At 39.9% G+C, this 20,995-nt stretch overlaps 1 protein-coding gene and 1 long non-coding RNA gene across 2 annotated transcripts in view; one reads left to right on the forward strand and one right to left on the reverse strand.

The window, feature by feature from the left end:
* The window catches only part of roraa (RAR-related orphan receptor A, paralog a), a 251,793-nt gene that overhangs the window by 8,304 nt on the left and 222,494 nt on the right, over positions 1-20,995 (forward strand). The gene's annotated exons all lie outside the window — the stretch shown is intronic.
* Positions 5,092-7,778, reverse strand: LOC113659931. The gene is made up of 2 exons (XR_003444719.2): positions 7,587-7,778; positions 5,092-7,460 (listed from the first exon to the last, which is right to left on the reverse strand). It is a non-coding gene; the product is annotated as an uncharacterized LOC113659931 (long non-coding RNA).

Raw genomic sequence — 20,995 nt, forward strand, 5'->3', positions numbered from 1 at the left:
AGGAGATGTAAGAAACATGTCCTATATTTCCTTTATTATTTATCAAAATATGATTAATCTTATGGTGTCCGGATTAGACAAAGTTTAGCCTCTTTGAACTAAATTTGAAAGTTGTGCCCTGTTGGGACAATTTATTTTGGAGTGCAACCCACCAGTGTTGCAACTGGTGCTTCATACAGGCCTTCTGCTCGAGACAGGGACCAAATTTTTGATGTCAGATCTCCAGTGACTGGGCACCACTCAGATCTATGTCCCATTTACAGAAGCTCATATCTGAGTTAGAAGGTTTAAATAAGAATAAATGAATGTAGTCCACGCTTTATGGGAGCGCTTTAAAGGCATCTAAATTTACTGTTGCACGCATGCTGTGACCCAGCTATGCCTGTGGTGTAATTGAAGGCATGGCACTGTGTAGTCTCATGAGAATTGATCACTCCGAAGAATTTTCAGTGCCTGCCACTGAACTCTTGCAGGTTAGGAAAGGTAATGTAGACTATGTAATGAATTCAAAGTTTATTTTCAAGCAGTAACCTGAAATGTAAAGGCGTAGAAGTGAAATTGTCCCTGCTTTTGGGCAACAGATTAGCCTATGGGTGTGTGTTACCATTTATACTGAAATCAGATCGCATAATTTGTGCGAGTTGTGCAATGAGGGTTACACAAACACACACTGAAGATTGGATGACATACTTACCTTTCCCAAGTACGGCATTGTATGAGCATGTCTTTAAAACAGCGAGTGGTAGTGGTGTAAAATCTGTAGTATTTCTATATCGCTTCCCTGGAGTTCCTTAAACACTATTATTCTCCTCAGCGACTTCAGAATGAATAGTTTTGGCAGAGGCAGAGCCGTTCACCCAGCACTTCTGATGAATGTGTGGTCAGAAAATGAAAAGCTAAGTGGAAAGTGTCAACGCCATTTGTTGCTTTAATACACCATGTGGGTGTAGTGGTAGAGCTGCCAGCTGCTTTGACCTGAGCTCAGTAGTGCATTGTTTTTCTGGCAAGTTAAGATTTTAGGTACGAATATCTGGTCTTAGAATAACGTTAAAGCGAATCTAGCCAGAGCTCGATGTGGGCTACAGAGACTGTCTGAAAGTTGCTTGTTTTCATTGGCCAGAGGTTGTACAATGTTGTCTGCTTTTCATGTTAACATGTAAGATTTTCCTTTACAAGGTGTGTTCAACCTACTCATAAACGCAAGTATGGAAACGCAGAAGAGAAATAAAAATCTAGGCCATTTCCTGGTTTTGAATTGATGCTTTCTTTGTCCCTGTTGACTGGTTGTGTGTCTTGTTTGTGTTTCTTGTTGTGTGTTTGTGTGTGTCATCCTTTCTGTATGGAGATATCATCTCAATCATGCTGTCTGGTTTATAATTCATGTACGTACTCTTATGTCTGTCACGAGTTTATGCTTGCATGATTGGATTACCATTTTAGCAAAAACTAGCAATGAAACGAGCCCCACATATCTAGTTCTTGAGCATCTGGAAACAGACGCATTCTAAGCACATCATTTCTATTTATTTAGCCAAATAAGTAGAAAAGTATTTGACCTTTGTATACATGTGTTTTCCTGATTTTTGGTGTTAGAATTTAGTCCCCTGTACAAGTTAAAGTTTGGTTTATCATAAAAATCGGTCATTTAGAATTTTGATTAAAACAAAAGCACCATCAGTGTTTTTACTGATCTAATTAGCTTTCACAATGTCTCCTAAATAAGTAGTTTTAGCATATCAGACCTTTCCTGGCTCTCACACAGGCCTGTAGAATTCCTCTTACATCCCTGGTGATCAGCTGCAATTTTTAGTAATTGACTAAAATCTTTAGAGCTCCAACATAAAAAATTTCCCTTCTGATGAAATAACGGAAATACTTAATTAATACCGGCTGTCCTTACTTTTTTCTGTAAACCAATTACAATGGACTGGTGGACCACAGTGGCTTAACAATACCCATAAGTATTAATCATATTGAATCACAATGGATGGGAATCCATTAATTCATTCTTATTTAAATATTTTGTGGTGTGCTTGTGTTTTGTCCCAGGACTTTGTATCCTTGATGACCTTGAGCGTAATACCATGAGGCTCAGAAAAGGGGTTGTAATTGAATATTACTGTAACATGAACATTGGTTATTTTGTTCATACTGTATGAGAATTCATTAAGCACATTCATTAGATTTATTTGAATTTGTTATGAGAGCAGATCTATGTTTGTTAAATGGCAAATGATTTCCATTCATCCATCTATCTATCCATCCATTCATTCATTCATCCATTAATTTTTAGTAGCCACTTTATTTTAACCAGGCTTGTAATGGAACTAGAGGTTATGCTGGGAACACTGGGTGCAACACAGGCATACACCCTGGACTAGACACCAGTCTTTCACAGAACACCATGTACTGTACACACACACATACACACACACCTTTACACACTCATTCATATCTAGGGTAGTTTGGAACAGCCAGTGCAACTGCTAGAAAGATTTAGGGAGTGAGAAAGAAATTAGAAATCCTGTGGTTTATGTGATCCTTATAATTATCATATCACTTTATTTGAATTACAAGACAAAATTACACAATAACTCACAGAGAATCAATCATTTATCTGGATTTAATGAATACTTTTTGTCATTTGGTGTTTAAGTGACTGTCACCATTATTATACTTCTTGGCCTCGGGTCTATATTCTCAGAGCTATATTACATTTTTTATGTGCCAAAATGTAAAATAGTTTATACTTTGGTGCTGAAACTTGTAGCTTCAGAATGTCGGAATCTGATTTGTTGGCGCTAGTTAGTGTAGCTAATGGGAAAATAACCTTTGTCACGTCACTGGCTGCCTGTATCTCTCATATGATCTCATGCTGGCAGATTGAAAACAAACAGATATCACACAAACTTTGATACCACACGATGGAAATGGTAGAGGCTCGGGTCTAATGTGAAAAAAACAAAAACAAAGATATAGTTTCATAATACAAGAAATACAAGACCTGCTGGAAATATTAAAGGCACTTGTTTAATGAGCAAACCATTCCTTCAATCAGTCTGATTAACTGTATATATCTGTTGCTTGAGCTGTTACTTACCAGAACGCTAATGTCTGTCTTGTTTAATGGCTAGTTAATGGCTAAGTATGAGGATGAAGGGCTATGGCATGGAAATGACACTAAAATAGGCTTCTAATCATTTGTGCGAATGTAATTACTGTGTGACAGTTAAGAAAAGCCTCTCACCCCAGGTACATGCACCTCTCTAGGCTAATAGTTTATCCTCCTAGTCCAGGGGTGGCCAACCAGACAGAAACCAAGAGCCACATTTTTTACTGTGTTACCGCAAAGAGCCACATCATACACATGGGTACATACAGTATGAACATCACCTTTTTTTCCCCTGCCATTTTGAGAGCGAACTTGACACAAATTGTTTACTCAAATGATTTTGCTCATACTGGGAAACTTTGAGGTATTTTCATCCCACTCACATATTGGACATATTGGACTCAAGCGAAGCGAACATGCACAATAAAAAGACACAAATATAAACTTCGATATGAACGTAAGAGCCTCATGAAACCAGGCAAAGAGCCGCACGCGACTCGGGAGCCGCGGGTTGGCTACCCCTGTCCTAGTCTATCAGTGTTTGGCCACTAAAGCACCGTCAATTCAAGCACCGTCAATTAAAGCACCAGGTCAGTTTAAATGCAGGCAGGTCACTTTATTTGAGCTTATTAACATTATACATGACACAAAATGACAAAGCATGATACATAGATTATAAAGTTCTTTTTGTGGATTAGCAAATTCTTCTGAAAATATTTTTTTTTTCGTATGATGTGAAAAGCAACGAGTATAAATAGGGTTCAATATTCAACAATTCAGCTATAATAATTCAGAAACTCTCATTGAAAAAATTCAAATTTTCAACTAAAATGATTGTAACTGTCAGCTTATGGGTTATCTGAGATCATTAGGTTTTGATCCATACAAGTTGAAATGAAATTTGAATAAGCCTGATAGAAATCACCTCTGGGGCACCAGTGAGTTTGTCTAACAAATGATCTGCTATGCCTCAGTGCTTGTTAATGAAGCTTCTGAATTTTATTATGCAAACGTATAGTTTCCATACCCCGAAATTATTGTGTGGCCTCACAAATAAAAACTAGGATTTAGTTTAAAAAAAAAGCTCCATCGATGCTTGTGGCATACGGCCAAGTACCGTGATTTGTATCACACACTTGGAGAGTGTAATGGCCCGTCACTGGGAAGTGGAGGGAATAAGTGGAAGCACCCTGACTTTTCCAATTCATATGGTTAAAATTAAACCTCCAGCCCGCAGAAGCACTTAAGTGAAGTGGGAGCTCTGAAATTATGATGTGCCAGGCCATTTATTGAGCACATCTGTCATTCGTATCAACGGTAGTGCATTTGCAGCTCACGGTTCTTGGACTTCATCTCACATGACATTGATTGACCAGTCAGTTCTGTAGGTGGCAGTTTGTCCAAAATGTGCGCTCTTTAAAACACACAGCAAGGTAAATGACAGTCTCGCTATTGTGGCTTTTACTTTTACCTGGCCACATGCTACCGATTCTTCTCAAAGAGCCACTTCATCTCTGTCAAAGCCAGGTGGAAATTTGCTACACTGTTCTAATTGGACAAAGTGCCTTTCAAACTCCTAGTTATCACTCAGATCAGATTAATAGGGCCTGCTAGGTGTCAACATAGTGTCTCTCTCTCTCTCTCTCTCTCTCTCTCTCGCGCTCTGTGCCTCCTAGTGGTGTAAGGCCTAATTATCAGTGCCGTACGCTCTTTCATTCTTTTGTGGGATATAGAAAGCAAATAAAGTGGACACCTTTTTTGAGCCAAGGAACATTCAAGGAAAGAAACGTTTACTCCATTTTGTCAGAAAGGAATTGAAGTAATCTCTTCTTTTATGGAGATTTATGGAGATTTTATTCTTACACCCATTTTTTCTACACCTGTAACATTGAATTAATAATGAAATGGAAATGTGTATAAGCTGATTGAATATTCTCATCACTGCCATGTGAAGAAACAAATGAGTCATAGAGTTGTAATTTTGCTAGACACATGCTAATTTCTTTATTTGGTACAAATATATAGTACAGAAGGATTTACGCTTTATACGCTTGCAAACTTGTATTCATTGCTTGTAGCTTGGTTTTGTATATAAAACCATGCACCTTGCTTACAGAGTTTACTGAATAAGAACTGACAGGACAAAGAGGAAATGTCAAACGGCTCAGTTTTCTAACAGCTCCGGTTATGCTTACGGCTCCTGCTAATCGAATAAGCCTGTCACGTTTTTTTTTTTTTGTTTTTTTTTTTGCTAGGTTTCAGTTACATGTTTTACAAGCACAAACCACAGAATCAGCTCGCTGAGAAATCCACTCTGCACATAATAAATAAGTGACAAATAAGCACAGTTGGATATAAAAGCCAGCAGGCAGGCTACAATGCCAAACATGTGCACTTCAACGTAGTCGCTTGCGACCGTGAGGGAGAGTGCGGACAGGATTATACAGATAGTGGTGTCCTGACTCGGACAGATAAAAACTGATGGTGCCCCACAGGCATTGGAGCAAGCATACAGCACTGCTGATTTAGGTGAGTGCTTTTCCCACTCAATGCAAATGTGGGGGCACATTAAGCCATTATTCCCAGGAAGATTGTGCTAACATAGCCTCGAGCACAGTACAGCTACTGATTCGGGTATCTGATGTACCTGAGAGAAAATCCCAGCAGTCAAGAACAGACATTTGTAAAACAGAGCACTGTATAGGATTAGAGATGGTGCATGGGTGTATACAGAAGCATACATATTCACATATACTCCTAAAATTCATCATTATTCAGTCATGTTTTACTCATGGATATATGTGATGGAGATAATACTGTTCCTGGGAACGAGTGAAGCTTTTAATAAACTAGTCTACATCTATACTGGTTTGGGTGCTAAAGAACTGTAAAAATGAGATGAAGTAAGTAAAGTGCTGTTTGTTTTATCTTGTCGTGAATCTTTAGGTTGAAAAGTTATAATACCACTAGTAGAACCTTTGCTGTAAGAAACTCACACCTGAGCGACTTGCTGATGTGGGATAAGCTCACAATCAAAATCTTTGCCCAGCAATACTATCAGAATGTTTTCAAACTAGTTGAGCTGGATATAAGTGAAAAATGAACAATTCACAGCCCTTGTAAAACATGGCAATAGACTGATATCATCAAGTTTCTTGGCCTTAAATGAATTCCAATCAAATGAAATCCAATTAAACAGAAAGACACAAAAGAATTTAACGTTTTGGAACTCGGAGGGTTTTCACGCTGGCAGTTTAGTCTGAAACAGACCGACTGTAATGGGTGGTGTACCAACTGTAGGGGGTGGTGTGAGTTCAGGTGCACTGGAACTATGCCACGAATCCCCTGAATGTGAACACAACTCGAGTCTGCACTTGTTCAGGAAGTAAAGTAACGTTAGCTGATGATGCCATCACTAGCTTCCACAACACCGTAAGTGACAGGGGAACGTTTTGGGACACGCAAGAGGTGATGTGCCTTCCTGCGCACCAGTGCACTCAGATTTGGACCACAGCAAACTTGCCCAGTGTGAAAACCACCTCAGTTGGATGTGAATAATAAAGAGGGCAGTGAACATGTACAAATTAAAGAATATAAAGGAGGTTAAACTGGATAATTTAGTGTCCAGAAGAGACCTGGTGCTGTTATTCTTTCCGTCCAAAGCTTGACCGAAATGAATTGTGGGCTGCTGATTGTTTCGAAACTACTGTAGCTTTTTGTTACTTAAGAACGATATGACATTCGAGAAAATATTATTTTAAGCATGTGTTATGTTTTGAGCTCAATTGCTTATCGATTTTATGCAGTTGTTTTTGCTCATTTTCATGAAGTGCGCCAAATATCTGAGGTCGTCTGTCGTTTAAATAGCAAGTATAAACTTCTGACACGTTGTGGTCACATTGGCACGTGAGATATTCTTCTGTCTAATGTTCTGGAAGCAGCTCAGCCACTCATTCTCTCTCCCAACTTCTTTTCTTCGCCTCAAACGCCTAAACTGGTTTCGTGAAACATGGGAGCGGGCCAGTGGTTTGTGGAAAGTGCAGATCTTGGAGCATTTAGGCTTGTGTGTTCGTGATGTGAGGCATGTTTGTGTGTGCACCTGAGGTTCTGCTTCACTTATCTCTTTGAGGTTTGACAAAACACGGTTCACAGTTGGACAACACAGCAATTTGACCTCTCCTAAGGATGCAGTGAGCTTTCTCTGACCCTCATGCTGAGTGCTGTTTGCTGAGGTTTCATGAAAACCACTCAATAGCCTTTTCACTGCAAAATAGCTTTTTCTCATCGTACAAAGTAATGCACAACCTCCGTCTTTAGGCTGCTGAGGTTTTTCTGGATTCTTTTGGAGCTGAAAAAAAAACAACAACAACAAGATAAAAGCCCGGTACAGACTTAGACTTTTTTTTTTTTTTTTAAATACAGAAATAAAGATTTAAATTGCTGATGAATAAAGGTTAGTGTTATACCATGATACCTGTATGTGGTGCAATATGGTTCATATCGATGTAGCTAATGGTCAGTAGAGACGTCTACACAAATTCTAGTTAGCAATACATATTAAAGGTTCGTTTATGGTAAACACCCTCCATCCGAGGCAGCGACAAAGGCAGAACAAGAATGGTTTCCAGAAACAAAGAGCAGTTTTCGAATCAAAAATAAATCTCAATGTGAACAAAATGAATTCTACAATCACAAATGATTCTAGAAGCTTAAAGAACCAAAAGGTCTATTCTTGGAACTCAAAGCAAACAAATAAGGAAAAATAAAGGTTTCCAGAAGCATAAAAGAGTATTTCTGCATTCCGAGTCATCCAGACAAATCGTAAAGTAAAGAGACGGCAATCAACAAAGTATTTCTTTTATTTAAGTTGGAGTTATTTCTTATTAGTTGTATTTCTACGGTCTGTTTTCAGACTTTGATTGATTGATAATTAATATCTATAGCTTGTGGCTTGTAGAATGTTGTGTAGTATTTTTTTCTCCCAAACTCAGCTCTGTATAATTCAGATTTGTCACAGCCTGTACAGTAGAGTTGCTGAGCTGCTCGGTGTGTGTGAGGCAGATGGTGGAAGGCTGCTGGATAATAGATCTCAATATTAACTCCGCTGCATGCTGGGCCTGATGGTGGATGATGCTCGGTTGAGAAGTGTTGACCTTCTGTGCTGTCATTTAGCCCCCCACGCCCCCCTGCACTCCGCTCAGATTACTTTGTTTTACTCAATTAAAGAAGACGGCTGAGCGTGACGAAAGCGGACATTTTTCGCCCGGTGACACGCCGCACGCTCTTACCTGGACTTGCTTGACATTAGCGCTCTGTCATGGGGTGAAATTGGGAGAAAGATGAAAGGGAAATGGACCCTTCTCTACACTCATTCAGATTAATGTTGCTGAGGAGTGACGCTTTTACTGCTGTCTGTCACAGTCGTGCCTGACACCGAGAGCTGGAGCGTGTTATTCAATTCAATTCAAGTTTATTTGTATAGCGCTTTTTTTTTAACAATAGACATCGTCTCAAAGCAGCTTTACAGAACGTAAACATAGAGCAGAAGGTAAACATAATGAATAATAAAAGAAATAAGGAATAATAAAAGAAAAAGAATTAACAGAATAAAAATTCAAGATTCTTATGTTTATGTTTTAAAGAGTTTTCAAGATTGTTATCACAGCTAACTTACAGTAGCTTCACCACTAGAAGTGATTATCCTAAACAAAAGTACGATGCCTTAAATAGAAATAAATGACGAATGATGAAAATATGATGTATAATATAGAAATGATTTATAATATTAATTTATGATATTTATAATATGAATAAAACATATACTATATTCCATAGACATTTCGCTATCGATAAATAAACATTTTTTATTAGATGAGATCGTGGGACTTGAAGAACTAAAATGTTTAGCTTTACTGATTAAATACAGTGTTCAGGAAAATATCGGAAAGAATGGACGGTATTATACACACTCGCTGTGGTGTACGGCTGTGTGTAGCGTAAGCTTCATATGATCGTACAAAAAGTTAAAACCAGTTTAACTACAGGATCTTACATTACCGAGGTGTCGTTTGTGTTCTCATATCAGATGACAAGAAAGTGTGGCACAAAACAGTGCGTATAGAGCGTGGAGTGTGTGTGTGTGTGTGTGTGTGTGTGTGTGTGTGTGTGTGTGTGTGTGTGTGTGTGTGCGTGCGCACTGGTGGTGCTTAACAGTCAGACGCACACAGATTATGTGCTTGAAGGGCTGGATGTCTTTGCCAACAGTGACAGTTGGGCTGGGAATTGGTGGGATCCGGCTGGAAGAACCCACCGGGGTCTGGGGCCCTCTCCTAGTGGCCTTCAGGGGCAGAAACGATCCCCGGTGCAGCTCGATGAAGAGCCGCTGATGACCGAGACCCTTTAAAGGCAGTGTGCTGATTTGAAGAATGTCTTTTAACTCTCTCCAGCCCAGGCTTGGACAGACTTTTGTTGATCTGCTCCTCTTTGCTCTTAATGCCCATGCTCTGTCCTGCCAAGATGCCCCTCCCTCCTCTAGCATATGTCATTTGTTTTACTTTTAGCTAAAAGTTGATGGCTTACCAATAAAGGCCCCGAGTTTTCGTTTGATGGGGAGTGTGAAGCATATGGAGAGAGTGTTGTAACAACCAAACAGCATTTTTCTCCTGCTGCTAAATCAAGATGGCAGGGACAGTTGTAGCAAATTAAAAGCCATACGTCAGCCTGATTGAACCATTTGCTGGATGGGGGGGCATATTTAGACCCCTATCATGTGTGTCACTGGTCATTCTGGCACTTGCATGAATGTGTTGTACTGCCGGTTCTCCCACCCACCTGTAGAACAATGCCAAATCCCACAACATTTTCCTCCTGAACACAGGTTTAGGATAACATTCAGTAGACCTGCGTTAAATCTAGCAGTATAAATTCTGTCGTCTTGTCTGGAGCATATGCACGATGACTAATGCAACATTTGAACACAACATGATGAAAAGCAAAGCATGTCTCCTAGTGCACAAGATTGTTTGTCTATGATAAAGTGTACGCCTTTGTCTTTCCATCTGTATTTATCACTTTTTTTATTCTTCTTTTTTTTTTTTTACAGTGACAGATGAGAATGCGTTAGTAATAGGCTTATGATATAAGACTCGGATGAAAAAGGTGTAGGACTTATTTTTCCGGTCTGATCCGAGTCTGATGATTATGACTGTCATTTTTCGGGATGATGTAATTTTGTGAAATTGTCCGTGTAACGCATTCCGAATGCGTCCTTAGTTATATTACTAAAATCTTTTGATATGTTTTTATTTTTTAGTAGACACACATAGCGCTAAGATTAAGGAGTTTTGTGCAAATTGATTAAAAAAATTAATTGCTGTTTACTTTTATGTTGTTTTTTTTTTTATCTCCGATATCAAAGCCACTTTGCAGTGTTGTGCTTCTTTTCCTGTGATTTTGGAGTGCGCTTCAGTGCTAATGCTTTAATGGAGATAATAAGCGGTTCGTACTGAAGCGCCTGGCGTGCTACGAGAGTATATATAGAACAGTAGCATAGATCTTAACCAGGTTGCTTAAACATTTGTATGCTGTGTTGTACAAGCTGTATAAAAATTAAAAGCTGGAATTTATGGTATTACTAGATATAAATGCGAAGATGTTTGAAACAGACCGGACGACTCCAGGTCATTCGAATTGCATAGAAATGGTCTGTATTGTTCTCAGAGATGTTTTGTGTCCTATGTCGTAAGTTATTGCTAAAATACAACAAGTCTAATCTTAATAAAATACGCTTCCCTTTCATTTCCTGTTTTCGGTCCGTATCGTCTACACGTCCGTTCGGCATCTTTAACGTAGCCGTTCTTGACCCGCGACCTCCTTCGTCTGTCAGACAGGGCTTTTTTTTTGTCTGCTGAGGAATCCTGATTGCAACCCCTCCCCCTTTCGCCACCTCGTTACCGTCCAACATCTCTGTTCCTGGAGACTCCATTAGGAAGTCCAGAGCGTCCTTGGAAGTCTCCTCTCTCGCTGTATAACTTTTCTCCCCGTCTTGCGACTGTCTCCGGCTCTCGCGCGCTCATTTTTCCATCGCTAAAAAAGTAGGGCGGAGGTTATTAGGGTGAATTTGATATAACAGCCCATCTGATGCAATGGAGCGCCCTGTCAGACACAAACAATAGATAAAGTTGGAAATATAATGGGAGGTAAGGAACGGTCTGGTATTCCCAGAGAATGCTCCCTAAAGAGTGAGGAACATTTGTCTGCATATATTTGCAGAGAACACTAGAGGGGAGAGAATGAAGGTCGCAATAACATAAATCTATTTCCATATCGGAAGAAATTAACAGTATCTCCACGTTTAGGAAGCAGCAGCAGCTTCAGGAGCTGTTGTTCTTGTAGGACGGTTCCCGGATCGTAGCTTAAGTCTTTAGCGTTTAGTGTAGATGCTGATTTAGGCTTCACCACCAGAGGTTTATTGCATAAGATTCCAGATTTAAGGCCAAACGTGAAGAATGTAAAGAGGTAACAGATGTTAATGGTTGCATAATAGAAGAATGAGGTACTTTAATGTCGATCAAAAGGTTTTAATCCAGGCTGACCTTGTTTAATTGTAGCAGGCAGCTTGGGTGCGGCTGTGTGTGTGTGTGTGTGTGTGTGTGTGTGTGTGTGTGTGTGTGTGTGTGTGTGTGTGTGTGTGTGTGTGTGTGTGTGTGTGTGTGTGTGTGTGTGTGTGTGTGTGTGTGACCTCTGAAATGAACTAAAAACTTCATCCAAATCTGTATTTACTGGTGTCACTGAAGCTAAACTCTTATAGTGTGCACATGGAAATCAGTTAATCTCACAGGGATTACCTACCTGGGTATCTTCCAGTTTGAATTTAGATGATGATTCGAGTGTACTTCATAATTCTGTAGTCAGAAACTTGATGCAGGTCTATAGCACTGATTATTTGTAAGGGTTTATTGTGAATTAAAAAAAAAACCCACCTAACTTAAAAAACAAACAAACAAACAAACAAATAAATAAATAAATCTAAAACCCCATGATATTTTTTTTTTCATTAAAAATATTTGATACTGTTGACATTTTTCGGTGGAGAAAACTATCAAGTTGCGGTGTTTTATACATCTATGCAGAATGTGTTGAATTGTGTATTTCTATACACAATTCAACACATAGTTTAACTTCTAATTTTCTGGTCATTTTTCACTCATTTAATTTTCAGTTCATTATTGTAACGCTTCAAAGTTGTTCAAATTATTTTAGTGATGCTGCCCTTGTAATAGATTATTTGTATTTTATTTCTTATTAATATTTCGATTGTAGGTTCTGGGTTATGAATTCTGGGTCATAGAAAAGTTTCCTTTGCTGCGTGCTTGTGTTTGCTTACAATAATGTAAGATTGATTTATTTTGATTTCTTGTTTCGGTTAAAACCTTCTGACCTTTTCAGTTCAAATGTCTTTTTATTGATTTTTTTTTTTCTGTATTTTTAAGCCACAGATTTGTCGCACATGTTTCCCAAGGCGTATCACACCGATGTCAGTAAATGGCAATAAGAATAGCGTTGTAGACGTAGACTCCCGAGGAGTGTTCGACGTAGTGCTCCCACACAAGGGTACAGTACACTACACAGCCACCTTGTCTCAGCTGTTCACGTCCCATGTTAATCCATGTGAAATATGTCATTTTAATTAAAACTCTCTTTCCATTAATGGAACAAATGAGCATGTTTCTGTGGAGGTGATTTGGAATTGTCGCTTCTGAATTAGACGATGCTTCCTCTACTGAATTTATTCAAGTGACTGTGATTTAGCTGGAGCTGTGTGTGAGTGAGTGTGTGAGTGAGTGTGTGTGTGAGTGAGTGTGTGTGTGAGTGAGTGTGTGTGTGTGTGTGTGAGTGTGTGTGTGTGTATGTGTGTGTGAGTGTGAGTGTGTGTGTGTGTGAGTGTGTGTGTGTGTGAGTGTGTGTGTGAGTGTGTGTGTGTGTGTGAGTGTGTGTGTGAGTGTGTGTGTGTGAGTGTGTGTGTGTGTGTGTGTGTGAGTGTGTGTGTGTGTGTGAGTGTGTGTGTGAGTGTGTGTGTGTGTGAGTGTGCGTGTGAGTGTGCGTGTGAGTGTGCGTGTGAGTGTGCGAGAGTGAGTGTGTGAGAGTGAGTGTGCGAGAGTGAGTGTGCGAGAGTGAGTGTGTGAGAGTGAGTGTGAGTGAGTGTGTGAGTGTGAGTGTGTGAGTGTGCGTGTGCGAGTGTGTGTGCGAGTGTGTGTGCGAGTGTGTGAGTGTGTGTGTGTGCGTGTGTGTGTGTGCGTGTGCGAGTGAGTGTGCGTGTGCGAGTGAGTGTGTGTGTGAGTGTGAGTGTGCGTGTGTGTGTGTGTGAGAGTGTGTGAGTGTGAGTGTGAGTGTGCGTGTGCGTGTGCGAGTTGAGTGTGTGTGTGAGTGTGTGTGCGTGTGAGTGTGAGTGTGCGTGTGTGTGTGTGTGAGAGTGTGTGAGTGTGAGTGTGCGTGTGCGTGTGCGAGTTGAGTGTGCGTGTGCGTGTGCGAGTTGAGTGTGTGTGTGAGTGTGTGAGTGTGTGAGTGTGTGAGTGTGTGTGTGTGTGTGTGTGAAATTCAGCAGATCTCTGTGCTCACACTGGCTTCATTAAAAGCGATTAAGGAATAGGTCAGTTTTCTCTGCTTGACTTCAACATGCCAGATCCAAGGCAATGTGTTCATCTGGTCAGGGTCTCCAGCTCTGCTTATCCAATGAGGCAGGAAACCAAAGATGTCACATTTTCTACAGAGGTGATTAATACACTGATTATACACTGACATGACTCTTTATAACATTCATGCATTTTCTGCCGTGTTTCTCTTATGAACTTAACAAGTTCATACATTATAGAGAAATATTTCTGTCTTTTTCTACTCAATCATATAATTCAATCATTTATTCATTTGTCGAGGATTTGGTTTTGCGCACTGCTCCATATGGGACGGACCAGTCCTACTGTCCAGGGAGAGAGTTGACAAACACTAACTGTAAACGTGAAATTAATTTTTCAGGGCACTTTGGCCACCTGTCTGCTGAGACGGAGAACAGGGCTTGCCATTTGGTAAGGGCACGGAGCGAGTGTGCCAACAGAGACCAGGTGGGCAAAAATGTCGCCCCATATGTCACACGATTTGAGTATGAGTTGTACGCTCGAGGGATCAGCGCTATTTTCTCCATGCAACGAATCAGCTACAATTTGTGCACTAATGTGTTACCTGTGCAGTCGAGTCATGTTTGACCACTTGAATAAATGCAGTGGCGGAATCCTTGAGCCGGGCATTTTCAAACAGCAAACGCATTTGGCTTCGGTTCGAGCAGTTCTGAGTGAGTTAACAGACGGCACGAACACCTGGACGAGAGAAAAACAGAGCAGCAGAGAGAAGGAGACTGAAAGGAAAGGGAGGGTTGTGAGGAGCAGCGCATATTGAAGCGGTCTTGGAAAGAATGATTTCACTCAAGCGTCTCTTTGAATTAAGCTGAGAGAGAACAGCTCTTTGCAGTCATTTGTCTTCCTTAATCATACAGCACGCTGTGTTTTTCAGAGGCGGACCGTGATGCACGGTTATGCGCCCAGCTGTGCAGTAGGAGCCGAAGGAAACATGTCCATCCCTCACGATTACGAGCGATGAACCGGAGGCACTCTGTCTGAGAGCGGCTGTACCGTACGCAAGCGGATAGCAGAAGGTGCTTTAAGGACCGATAGTGATGGAGAAAATCTTTTTCGAAGTGGGATTGAAGGATAAAGGAGAGGCGGTAACTCACTATGGACGTGGGGAGGAAGTTGCCCCATGCTTGTCAGAGTTTTAGCAAGCCGAAAATTGATGGGGCCCACAGGCAGCACGGCTAATTTTAGTTGAAATCACCTAAGTGGTTTGGCTAATTTATCCCTCCTCCTCGCCCTTACCCCCTGGACACCCCTCTCCCTCCCATTGCACCGCCCCTACTTTTCTCTCATCTTCCTTCTTCACTTTCCTCCTTTTCTCTTTTTGTCATTCCCCTTCCTTCTGCACTTCTCTCTTGTCCTCGCCCTCCTTAACTGTCCAGCACATTAAGTTCTGTCCAGACGTAAAGTGACAGAAGAAACAAACGATATCTTTCTCCCTGCTGCCTCGAACAACTCGACATAAACAGAGCCAACTCCAGTATTATAGATTTCTATAAAAATGTTCGGTTTAATCCATTCACACGACTAGTATTTTTCCTTTCCCCTTCAAAGAAATAACAGGTTCCTCTTACAAACAGAGCTCAGGTTCGGCATCTGACATGACCGTGTTCTTGCAGACTCGTTTAAGCACTATAATAAATGCAGACGTTGCCTGAGAAAGAACGACGAAAAAAGGTCAGATGATGGAAGTACAGGACGAGTGAGTCATGACCTCTCTTTCTCTCTCTCTGTTCTCTCCATTCTCAAATACTCCAGGTCTGGGATGAATAAAGCTTTGTGAAAGTGTCGTCGATGCACTCAGACAGATATACTGCAAATGTCGCATGATTGTGATAACATAAGGAGGTGAATTTACGATAGATTTGAATAGAGATGGACTATTACTCACAACACGGCCAAATAAAAGAAGATTTGAACCGAAATGATGGTAAACAAGACCGCAGGATTCTTTGTAAGAAGGGAACGGACGTCAGGATATTTTATATTGAGTGGCATTATTTACTGCATTTAGGTCACATTAAGAATGATTAGACTTGGCATTAGGAAAGGAGAACGTTAGCGACATTTGTTCAAATATGGATCGAATACATTTGAGTAAAAATATATACACACGAAATAGTAAAAGTAATCGATGTCCGTCTGCTCGTAAATACCGAATCTGATGTTTATCAGGTGTAAATGTTATAAATTCCTTCAGACACAATTTCTGAATTTGAACAAGTGCCAGTAAACAACCACACAATTTCTTTTAAGTCATTTATTTCTTTATGTCTTTAAGTGGATATCAGTCGAGGCTCGTGCTGATTATTTGGCTTATTTTTGATTAAAAATACAGCATTTTTAATTGAAAGAGTTATTTGGTTAATGTTGCTGATGGTGTGTTAATGCTGAAGGGGATAGTTCATGCTAACTAATGCATTATATAATTCCAGTTTCATTTAAAACATTTGCTATATAATTATAAATAACGATGCGGTGTTTTCATAATCGAACTCCTTTCCCATGTTCGTGTGCTGCCAAACCACAGCTTTTTAACATTTCTCTTAGCGCTTCCACGTTCCGGAACGTGTCTCTTTTCCCGTGATGCTGCCGAGAGAGTGACCTGTAAATTAATAATAAATCATTTCAGCCCCTTTGCTTAGAGGATTAACAGAAAGACATAGTCTGGTGCAAGTCTGGTAGGAACCACTAAAGGTTTTTTTATATGCATTGTGCATGTAAGAACGATTCACAGAAACTTTATGCATTCAAGCTCAGATGTTTCTGTGAGGTCTCAGTATGAACCGAATCCTCCAGTTAAGAGAAAAGACATTTACATTTACAGCATTTAGCAGAAGCCCTTATCTAAAGTGACTTACAGTTTATACACCTGAACAATTGAGGGAGTAGCAGTGGCAGCTCGGTGGACCTGGGATTCGAACTCATGACCTTCCGATCAGTAGTCCAACGCCTTTATTTATTAATAGTTTGAAGAGAAAACAACGATAACTAAGTTTACAGGAAACAATTGTACTCAAAACGCCCTTACAAAAATAGTACTAAAGAATATCGGTGAAATGTCGTCACGTCATACATTTCTGTTTAGGTTTATTTTTGTGGAAAGATCTGTGAAACAGGTCATGTCTTTTATCCATTCTACTATAGCAGTAACAAGCTGGCGATACTTACTGTCGCATGAAGTTTTCAAGGCTAGGATCATCTCAGATGGAGCACTAACCTTTATTTAAACGTCATTTTTCAGTCGATTGCAAATGACACGTTTGTCAAATGCAAGTTATTGTGCTGCTAGCTCTAGGAGAATACGCAGAACTTTTCAAAACAAAAATAAATGAATAAATAAATCACACAACGTAAGATAAAATTAAAGATTTGTTAGGCTTTGTTAGGTTTGTCCATCGAAGTGTCATCGGCCAACTTGAAATCTTTTCTCGTCAAGCCTGAGCATCCGATAGCTCCGCCCCCTTCTGCTCCGTAAGCAAAGCTGCGAGTGTTGAGTCCATGACGTATCCAACATTCCAGACTTTTTTTATTGGTTGATGAATAAGTGCAGCATTCAGGTACTTAAAGTGACTTTTTCTTGTTCAATTTTCAGTGTGAAGACACGACACATTATTTAGCCTACAAATTGGCATAAAATAGAGTGTAGTGTTAGCATGCGATTTGGGCTTCATATAGTGGCAGAGCGTTGAGGCTGTGCCGCCTCATGGTGCTTTTATAAACGATAACGCTTGCATAAAACTTCCTTATATGAACAATGAAGTGTTTAACTCATGTGTGCTGGCAACTTTTGACACTTGTTTAGACTCGGGTCTAGACTATTCTGCTTTTTTGCTGCTCTACATTTGTCCTTCCTCTTATTCTGCAGCGTGAATGTGATGACTTAATCATTTCTGCTTGTTTATTCACAACTCAAGAAATAATAAGACAGAAACTCTACACAAGGGGGTCAGCTTGTCAGCATATTTATATTCAGCACTTGTAGTGCTAATAAGCTAGCGGCGCCTGCGAACACGGGAGCGTAGCTGACTTCTAAAGCAGAACACTTGTGGGTCTTTTTTTTTCCTAGGATTTGTATTATTATTTCTTTAGTGCCACCTAATTGAATTTCAAGCTCTTATCAGGTTGCTGAGGATTAAAGGAAGAACCCAAACAAAAGAACGCTATTGTAATGCGCTCCTCGGCAGGTGAATGAAACCATGCGACGGCATTTCGTCACGAAATAAAGAGCGCTATTGCCAAACGTCAGCATTAATATCAGGCCGATCGTGCTCGTCTATTCTTTGTGACGGAGAGCCGAGGGGAGCTGATAGCGGCAAGTCCATTATGCATTAGATGAGTCCTGTGAACCCTTACATTCAAAATGAGTTCGAGACAGAGGACGGAGTGTCTCCAATTCCCCTCTCAACATTTGTGTCACACTGATAAAAATCATTAGGACAGTCTCTGATTCCCTGTGCCTGTCTGTTAAGTGCCTTCCCTGCTTCCCCGTGCTCAGCCGTGTCTCACAGAGCTGAAGAAAATGATATCTTTGCAGTCTTGCGTCGAAGCCAAGCGCTCTTGGCAGCGTGGAGTGCACGGCTCTGCTTGCCAAGCACCTGGTCAAACTGAACACAATGAGCAGCTTATGGACGCTGTCCATCCTCAGACATCATTTTTAGCCATGATACGCTGTGAAACGCTCGAGTTTGAAGGGAATTCTTGTGGGAAGAACTTGAAAGGAAAAATAAAAGTCAACATTTTTTTTTTTTTTATTCCTGCACAATTTTTTTTTTTAAAGCATTGCTGAGCCTCGCCTGCTTCCCTTCCCCAGACACTGAAGAGGATTTGACTGCTAAGTAGTCTTCTGCTGCCAGTTTTGTCTTTCATAATTAACTCGTCATTGTTTGCGGTTTTGTTTGCCTTTTTCTGCTGCTCGGTACAGTTGTGCTTATTTTTCTGTTATGGATGTTTATTCCGTAATGGATCCTAGGTTAAGAACAATTGAGCATTGCTGTTTGTTTACTCAGAGTGAGACTTTTTTTTCTCTCTCTGTTAAAATGCTGACATGGAAATGGTTTAAACAGAGAACGCGACTCTAATCGGTTCTCAACCTGTTCTGCCTCAAAATTCTCACCACTGCGTCCTTCCCGTCCTGCCGAATCTGCGTCGTGTTGAGATTCTTTCTTATTTAATAAATAATCGAAACAAATTTACGATTCCAGACACGTGTAATTGTCGTACATGAAAGAGGGGAAGATTACATTTGGGCTTTTAAAAAAATATATATTTTTCTAAAGATACACATTTAATGATGCTTTTAAGAATTGCTGTGCCTCCGAGCCAACAACTGCCGGGACTCACCGTGGCTAATGGGAGGACTGGGCTTGTGCTTGTGCGTCACATTCCGGTGTTTTATTGAACAGAAGCAATGTGGTTAAAAGCGTGCATTGTAAACCAAGCACATCCACATCATCTCTGTTTTTCTTCCTCTGGCTAGTCACGTAATGTACAAATATCTATTTATTATAATTGTTATTAGAATAGATCTGATGCTCATGCGTTATTCACACCTGTGTATATGACCACATAAAGGGTGTTAGTAAAAAGTCTCTCCAGCTCTGACCGATAAAGGTATAGCTCAGGTGTCCTTTAAATCACAGCCACACTCTGTAAAATATCGAATCTCTAATAATACAAATGTCTCCACAATCAGGTTCACGTCTATCATGATACTAAACACATTTCTTCAGTTGCACGGGAAACTCTCAGTCATGGCATCCCGATTTTATTTTATTTTTTTTATATCATTATTATTATTATTGTTCTAGTCCTGTGCAGCTTTTTTTTCCCTGACAGACACATGAAGAAGACAATAATAACCAAGAGTAGGAGGTTCTTTATCCTCTGTTCCTCCTCATTTTGGATGGAACTGCTGGAATTCACACAATGGGCACGGTTTAAACAATGGTTGTTTGCAAAATATGCAAAGGCAATACTGGCATGTCGAGGAAACAATAATCATTTGTTTAACCACCGAGAAAGAACACCAAAGAGTGTGCAGAAATCCAGATAACACGGGTCTGTGCACGTGAGTGTAACAGCACCACAGGCAGAAACAGCAGCGAGGTAAACCAATGTGTTTGGGCTACATACTGTATGAGAAAACAACTCCGTGCTGGAAAGACCTCACTGATGCCATGACATTTCACCCGGGAAAGAATATAATACCCAACAAAATTAGACTTTTAAACAACTTCTGTAAATTTTTTATCTTTGGTACAATTTTACTAAGAAAAATCAAAACAAAACAAACAACCCAATAAAACACAGTGACACTATAAATCTGATTGAGTAAGTCAACAAATTTCCGTTATCACTCAGTTTATCGTATTAAGACGTCAGTAGAGATGATGTGTGGTTTTTTGTTTTTTTACTTTTTTTTTTTTTTTTTTTTTTTTAAAAGTAAGTCATGCATTCATGCTTAAATCTTGTTTTTTTTTGGGAGCTCATTTTTAATACTTTGCTCTGAAAGCTACTGTAATGTTCTGTGACGGTCTGTTTTTCTTTAAGGTTATGTTTCTATCAGTAGGGAAATTAGTGAGCTGGGTCTGTTCAGTAACTTTAACTTTAAAAATAATTCAACTCCCACCTGAGCTGAGAATCAAACCCATAACACCGACAGTTCGCACCAGATATATTAGCATTGCGCTATTCGACCTCGCACGCTTTAATCTCCTAAATTAAATCCAAAACTTGAGCGTCCTCGTGAGCTTATATGTAATTGGTTCGCATTAATACTACATGGTTGCTCACGCTCACTCTACATCGTACATCAATAGAAAGTTGTTTAAAAGTTCTAGTTTAAATGAAGCCGTGAAAACGGCTTTGTTTTAGTGATAATATTGTGCATTATGATACAGACTGAAAAAAAGGTTGATATTTGTTGGTATATTCTGTTTAGTACTCACACAATAAAGTTGAATTATTACTTTAAAATATCCCAGTTGTCAAAGCAGAACATAGTAAAAGTTATAGCTCAGATGACATCACAGACTAAATGCTTTTAGATCTTGTCCTGAGTCTTGAGTCTTGAGTCCTGAGTCCTTTTAAAAAAATTTTAATCTAAAAAGTTATATTCTAGCTATTGAGGCTCCGAGACGCTTTGCTATATGGCCTGCTTACTGTGTTTTTTATTTATTTATTTATTTATTTATTTTTG

The sequence above is a fragment of the Tachysurus fulvidraco genome, chromosome 10 (genome assembly GCF_022655615.1).
Source record: "Tachysurus fulvidraco isolate hzauxx_2018 chromosome 10, HZAU_PFXX_2.0, whole genome shotgun sequence".
Classification (NCBI taxonomy): domain Eukaryota; kingdom Metazoa; phylum Chordata; class Actinopteri; order Siluriformes; family Bagridae; genus Tachysurus; species Tachysurus fulvidraco.